Here is a 7,651-nt window from a genome sequence, read left to right on the forward strand (position 1 = left end):
GCAAAGGAGAGGAGTTTCATTTTCCAAGCACCAAGCAGAACAGTTGAGCTAAGCCACGCCCAGGCTCCTTGCTGTCTCCTTCTTGCTCACACAGCAAATACTGTTTCAGTTTCCAAACACTATTTTATAATAAATAAAACCAACGTAAAATATATGTGATAAAAGCAGGGTAAAAATCTAAAAGAGGAAAAGAAGACATGGTAGAGGAAAGGTGATATGACAGCATCTTAAGAGCTATTGGAAGACAGGCAGAATTTTTCAATGTTTTTCAAGGGGCTTAAATGGATTTTGGACAGTGCCAGGGAAAAAAAAACCCCAGCCAGAAGAGCTCCCTCGCAGTGGAGCTGGTCAGCGGACTCTGCTTTGCTGAGGGTGTTTAACAGAGGTTGGATGGGCACCTGCTGCTGCTGGAGGGGGTGCCCTGGGGATTGGAAAGGGGGGCAGGGATCTGGGTTTCCCCACCCCAGACCCTCTTTATGCTCTTCAGTCTGGGCTCTTTTAACACGGGACTTTTGAAAAACAAGAAGACAGGACTCTGAAGAAGCAGCCCTTTGCACCCAGGTCAAAGGTCTGGGCATCCGAAGGCCACTCCCGGGGCTTTGCTGGGGTGATGCCTAGAGGCCGGTTTCAGGGAATGTGCAACAGCCGCACTCCAAAGCTTTCCTTGCCTCGGTTGACTGTGGTCTCCCGTTTGTCATTGTCTAGACTGTAATCTCCTTGGAAGAAGAACTTTCTTGCTGTGATTTACAAAGTGACGCATTCAGGAATGTTGCTCTTCTAATAAATTAGCCACAGCCAGAGACAACTGCAATCTACCTCCTAACCGCCTCCAGCAAATTGCATCTAGTAAGACACACACACACACACACACACACACACACACTTCCCTTGGAGTCTTCCTGGGCCATCGCAGTACTGCTGTTAGGCTGATCTGGTATGCTAATCAAAGGCAATCCTGTCTATATTGCCTGTGCAGGCAGCCAGGGATGAACATGGCATTTTTACAGCCTCACTGAAGCAGCTGTAAGGACTGAGGCCAGTCTCCATGGCCATTTGATAGGAACAGTCCATTGGCATGAGAAGCTGAGCGCTTCAAATCTGGGCAGCTCCCTCAGCCTCGTCGGAAAGGCAGCTTGCACCAGATGCTGTTTTTTTTTTTGTTTGCCAGGAGTCCACTAGGGTCTAGAGTGGGGCTCTGCTTCGCTCTCCTGAGCGGCTGCCTTTCAGGCAGAGGAACCCCCAAGAGGAGCTGTTCTGCTCCAAGTAATGCTCTCGCTGTAGGCAGAACGCATCGTTCCACCTTGGGAGCAGCTATGCCGGGCCTCAGGCTCACAATGGCCCCGGGGACACTGCTGGCTGGTGGTGACAGAAGAGGAGGACCAGCAGGCTGAGTTTAAGGGGGGTTGTGGGGGGGTTCCACTTCTCTCAGCCCCTTCAACTTTTCCTTGGCTCCCACTGGGCAACTCAGCCAGCCGGCTGCAACTTGGCTCTGGGCCCCGTTCCCACAGAGGACTCCGCCTGGCTAAGATTTAGCAATTACTCCACCAGCCACGCAGGCTAAGCAGTCATTAGTCTAATGCGACACCTCAGCTTGAGCGCAGAGTCAGTGACACTGAAAACCGAGCACGCTGTGCCAAAAGCAGCAGGAGCCCAAATGCCAAAGCCGTCCATGCCTTTTCTGGACAGGCTGCCTTTCCTTACGTGGCCCCTTCCCCAGATGCTGAGTTCCCCAGATTTCTGCCGCCGGGGGTGGGGTGTCATTAGATTGGAAGAAAGTTGCCTGTTAGTAAAGAACAACTGATCGTTCCCTGGAACCCCTCACCTTCTCCCTTCCTGTGTCACAAAAATGGGAGGCTCAGGCAAACAGGCACCTTCTCACCTTGAAACCATACAACCTGTAAAGAAGCTGCAACTTTGTGCCCCCCCCTCCTCCCCTGAAACCCTGCAGCCTGATTGACAAAGGGCTCCTTTGCAACACCGCCCAGGAATGGCTTGCAGAATCCACAGCATCTCTCTCCCACGCAGAAGCTCTCTGGCTTGCTTCGGTTCCCTGCAATCCAGCCTCCGGCACTTCCTTGTAATCCATACCTGGGAGCTGTCCGTGTGCCTCACCCCAATGCAAAATGGAAACAGGGGACGCTAGTCGTGGCACTTTCCCAGCTGGACAACCCCCCCATTTCTTTCCCCTGAAGATTCGGTATAACCAGATACCAGCAACGCGCACTGCATTCAACCGCATCTTAACCGCATCTTAGAACCAACGTTCAGATGCAGCCTTCTCTTGGCTTCAGCGCCTGCCTTAATTTTCAAACGTGTTTTCAAATTTCTTGCCTGATGGGAAATCCTGGGGGATTTCTGGTGCACAGGCTCCTTCTGTCATTTTGACTGATTCTATAAAAACCTTTCCCAACCATGGATTTTTAGGTACAATTTTTTTTATTAGCAATGCCAACCTATTCGTTTGAAATCTTCCTGGTCACCATGGCTGCCTTTTTCAGTTGGGTCCCCTTCCCCCCAGATACGTTAGCCTAGAGCCACATAATCCCTGGGCAAGCCCAGGAATGATGGCATTTGTAGTCCAATCCATTGGAAGGGCTATAGGCATGAAGAGAAGCTGCCCTCGGGAAAATGTTTTTTCTGGTGGGGCCGGTCTATCAGGGCAGCCTGGTCTACCCAAGTATGGGACGGAGCAGACGGCTTCTGTGTTCACCTTTCAAACCCCAGAAAGGCTATGGCCAGCTGATAAACAGCCTGAAATAAATCTTTACTAGTCTCCCTTTATTTCTTTGTCAGTAAAACATAAATTTGCCCTTGGAAAATGTTATTTTCCAACTCCTGGAGTAAAGTTCTTAAATCATCTTTTTATTAAGAAAGGAATACAAAGAGGTGAATTTGAGCAGAGCCCATATTTCTCCTACAAGGACGTTGAAAGCAACGTTAGGGACTCTCTCTGGCTTTGGCAAATCATTTGAGGATTCTGGGAGCAGCCGGAACAACCTCGCCTGGATCACCTCTTGGTCTCCAGAGACTTTTGCTTCCTCTTCAGGAGCACACACACACACCCTCGGGGGGTGAGGGGGTGAGAACTGCCTTCTAAATCACCTGCTACCCTTTCCTTTTAATTTTAACTTAACTTTAATTTCTTTTTAATAATCTAATTTCTTTTTCATCACAAATCATGACGAAGCATGCCTGGGGACAACCATACAACACAACCAAGCACACAACTAATTGCCACAGGATTGTGACCTGTGCCCCATTCCTGCAGTGTACAAACAAGAAACAATTTCAGTGAATAAGAAAGAGGAGAGTCCCACCCTCGTTCTCTGCTCTTTCGCTCGGATGTCAGTGGTTACCATTGCGTTATCCTAAAAGAGACTGGAATATAAAAGAGAAACTTCCGAATGATGGGTTGGCATTTACTATGGCGGGTTTCTCAACTTCAGCAACTTGAAGACATGCCGGCTTTGACGTGCCGGCTGGGGTATTCTGAGAGTTGAAGTCCACCTATCTCAAAGATGATGTGATTGAGGAATACTGGACTGTTGCACGGCCTTCCTTTGGGAAGAACCTTCTTGAGTCCAGTCCGAAGTTTTAATACACCAGTGTAGGGGATGAAACCGAGTTCTAGACTGCAGGAGGACATTTCTCTCCCACCCACCTGCCTCCCTGTTTTTAGCCCATTCCCCTTCATTTTATAAGCACTTCCCTGGGTGCCTGGAAACTTGCCCTATTTGTGCTTCTACCCTTTTAGCCCAAAAAGAGCCATGATATGCCAACTGCAAAGTGCTGGGTGTTGTGGTTGAGTCTGTAGAGCCAATCTAAAGAACTTCTGACTTTAAATGGCCTATTATATTTTGTTTCTGCTTTTTAAATGCCCCCTTTATGCAGTAGTTATGATCATAAAAAGCAGATATAGAATGCCGAGGCTATGATTCCCGAGGTGTAGCCTGGCACCTCACTTTTGCCAGCTCTCTGGAAAAGATAGGGAGCAAAAATCTAGCCTTCCCTCAAGAGCATTTTCCCCACTAGGACTGGTGGGATCGTTGAGGTTCACTCCAGCCAGAGGACAGCAATGGTTGGGGCAAATTTAAAGTCATGGGGGAGGAAATGGTCGCAGTTTTCTTCTTAGGACCATTTTTTCCTACTTCTTTGGTCTCTAGCCCAGTTTTAGCATCTGCCTGCCAACTGCAAAGCACCATAGCTGAGCATGAGCCTTTCAAGGGGGTCACTTCTATGCTTGCTCTCTATGTGGGAAATTTTAGCCAGGCCCTCTTCCTCAGTCTCCTCTCCAGGCTGGGAGGGCACCCCCGTCTCTGCCTTCCCTCTTGCTCAGGCGTCTTCCAGCTCTCTTCCTCCTGCCTTTCAGAAGGCCTCAGAATTGGGTCAGAAGGATGTTTGAGGAAGCTCGCACACCGTCTATCTCCTCCTGATTCCTCCCTCATCCAATTTTTTGCAATTAATTGCATGCACAGAATCAGACCCAGGGCACAATTTAAAGAAAAAAACTAGGATGGTAGACATCTCCCTTGCCCACTGCCAAGTGGATGCCGAACCTTCAGGGGACACAGGAGAATGAAAAAGGAAAGCGATGTTGAAAGACATTCCCCACTTCTGCCACTGCGAAGCAGAGCAACGGGTGGCAGACTGGCACACTTGTTGGGATGGAGAAGGCCTTGTGGGAATGGAGGTGCACTGAGCAAGCAACATCCCAGCAGGGCTGGCAAGAGTGCACCCCTACTACTGTTGGCTGCATGTATACAATGTGATTAAGAGGGTGACTGAATTAACCCACATTCTGAAAGTCTACTCTAGCACAACAAACAGACTGGGTTCGCAGGACAAACCTTCATAACATTAGCCAAACTTAAGCATAACCACGTTTATCATGCTGTGCAAATGGTACTGTTAGGTTTGTAACTGAGTCATTGATCTGAGTACTTGTGTAAATACGCCGTGTGTGTGTGTGTGTGTGTGTGTTTGTGTTTGTGTTTGTGTTTGTGGAGTCTCCATTTTCAGAGGTAGCAGACCACACGGTCCTCTGAAGACACAAAAAGGTAACACCAAGACCAGCCCTGCAGGTACACAAAGCCTATGCTGGCCAATTCCAGACAAACGCTCACCTGTGGTAGGTAAACCTTTGTTGCACCAGGTGCACAAGTCTCTAAACAGAAGGCAAAGAAGGAGGCATGGAGTTCCAAGGCGGTGCCCACACTCAGTCAACGGGAACACCTAACATCTTATCTAGATGTTCTTGTCCCTGTCAGTTGGCCACCTTTCCCTCCACCTTTTGGCTGGACATAGACCTTGGGGACTGGTGTGCTTTCCCATTCCCATCCCCTGTGTTTTCTGCAGTTCCAACGGCCAGAATTTCATCCCCCCCCCAAACACCAACACTCCCCCAAGCTGGCTAAAGGCCGCCCCTGACAACTCAGAGAAGTTTTATGCCCTGCCAGCCCTGAAGCAGCGCATTTCCAGAACAGAGTTTTCGACCCCAGGGAGAGAGGCGAGGGGCGAGCGCCTACCTGGCCGAAGACGGCGCTCAGGACAGGGCGCAGCTGATGGACCAGCGGGTCGCCGTCAACGCCGGGCTTGGCCGCCGGGCTCTTGTCGTTGGCCGGCAGCAGCGCTTCAGGGGTGGCCTGTGGATTGTCCGCGGAGGTTCCCCAGTCTGAGCGCCGCGCGGACCAGTCTTGCTCCCCCTCCGGGCTGGGGTTCCGCGCGGGTCGGGGGGCCGCCTGCGCGGGTTCCTGGGGGCGTGGACGCCCCCGCCGCGGCGCTGCCTCCTGCTGCTGCTGCTGTTGCTGGCGCCGCCGGAGGCTCCCGTTAGCCGGGGCGTCGGGCTGGCAGAGGGCCTCCTGGCGCTGGGCTCGGCGACGAGCGGTGGGCAGGGGCTGCTTTCTGCTTCAACCGCGGCCGCCGGGCGCCCGTTCCGCCTCTGGCTCCGCGCCGGGGGCGGCGGCTGGCCGGGTGCCCGCCTGCCGCTCCCGCCGTGCGCCGCGCGCCGCACGGGCGCCTTGGAGTCGCTCTGGTGCGGTGCGGAGCTCATGGTCGGCACGGCCACGGAGCGGACAGGCTCTTAAGGCGGGAAGGCGGAGGGCGGGGCGCTGTGGCCGCCGCCGAAGCGATCTCCCCCCCGCGCGGGAAACCGCTCCGGAGGCGCCGCGCTTCAGCACCGCGGCCGAGGACAGCGCCAGCGGGGCAGGCGGAAGCAGCTCCGAGTCGCAACGTTGGACTGCCTCGACGCGCAGCTGCCGCCTGGCCCGCTGGCGCTGTCCGCAGCCGCGGTGCTGAAGCGCGGCGCCTCCGGAGTTCGGGATAGCCACCGGCGACCCCGAAAGGGTGCAGGCCACGCGAACGGCCCCGAGACTGGCGGGGGCGGGGTGAGGAACCCGCAAAACCAGACAGGTCAACAATCTGGAGGAGCAGGATTAGGGACCCACCTTTCAAGCAAGAAGGGGAGGGAAGTCCTCTCTTTATTTTGGAACAGTCGTCTTACACACACACACACACACACACACACAAACAGGGTGGCGCAGGTCTCTGCCTCTAGTCTGCCTGCCCTGCCTGCCTGCCCACTCAGTTTGTCCTGGTGTAGCTCTTCTATCATCTGCTGTAATCTCTAGGTGAGTTGGCTGGCTACAAGGTCCATCATCTTCGGCTCATGGGGGAAAGCACAGCAGGAATGAACAACCTTTTCAGGTCGCACTTGGCACCGGCCAGGCTTCGAGGCAACATCAAGAACACCAAATTCAGTAACAGTAACATAAGGATAAAATCTTGTTCCAACCAAGTTGGAGTCCTGATGCTATCTCCCACATACTCTTGGCAACAGTGCAAGTCATTGCCCCTTTTCAGGTTATATTGTTTACTTCCCAGCCTTTCTTTTTTTTTTTTAAATTAATTTTCAATAAACAAACATACACAAACAAAACACAAAACATGAAAACATAAAACTTCTTTTTGGAAAGTGGCTTAGTCCCGGGTTACATCTTTTTGTACAGACATCAATTCGAATTCATGCTCACTTTATATACCATTTCATATCTTATTTACCATTCTACATTTTCTATATAGCGTCTCCCCTCTTTTCACTCTCTTAATTCTGTTTTATTTATTTCATCTCAATTCAAATCATTATGCTTATATCTTTTGTCTGTTCTATTTCAATTATCTATTATCTTTTCTCATTAACACAAAATTTCTCCTGTAATCACTGATTGAAGTATGACATCTTTATATCTTTCCCCTAAGTTTAACACTTAATATAATATATAATTTTCATTCTGATTCTGCTTAGTACATTCTAAAGCTACATACTATATTTTAAAGTAAGAAAGAAAAATAAGTTTATAATATAATTAAAACAATAATCCATAGCAAATTAAACTCTATCGTTAGGTCTTAAGCATTTTACACATTCCTTTTAATATTTTATCCCATTTTATCATATAATGTTCCAGTTTTCTAACATTATTTCAGATATAAATACAATCTTATGTACTTTTGCAGAATCTCTTTTTTAACTATATTTTTACCCATTATCTCTGAATAAATCCTGTTTCTTTACATCTTGTTTCAAACCTTTGTAACTTCTCTTCCCTTTTTCTCTTCTTTTCTTCTCCAATCTAACCTTTTTACCCCCTTGTCT

At 50.0% G+C, this 7,651-nt stretch overlaps 1 protein-coding gene across 2 annotated transcripts in view; it reads right to left on the reverse strand.

Annotated features, from left to right (window-relative positions):
- Positions 1-5,902, reverse strand: part of CABP1 (calcium binding protein 1) — a 49,080-nt gene extending 43,178 nt beyond the window's left edge. For both annotated transcript variants that reach the window (XM_087943082.1, XM_087943081.1), the window contains exon 1: positions 5,526-5,902. The gene's annotated coding sequence lies outside the window, so the exon portion shown is untranslated. The remainder of the gene's footprint in view (positions 1-5,525) is intronic.
- Between the last annotated feature and the right edge of the window lie 1,749 nt (positions 5,903-7,651).

This window comes from Notechis scutatus, chromosome 13, assembly GCF_049901735.1.
Source record: "Notechis scutatus isolate UNSWTSFEM ecotype Mainland chromosome 13, rNotScu1.2, whole genome shotgun sequence".
Classification (NCBI taxonomy): Eukaryota; Metazoa; Chordata; class Lepidosauria; order Squamata; family Elapidae; genus Notechis; species Notechis scutatus.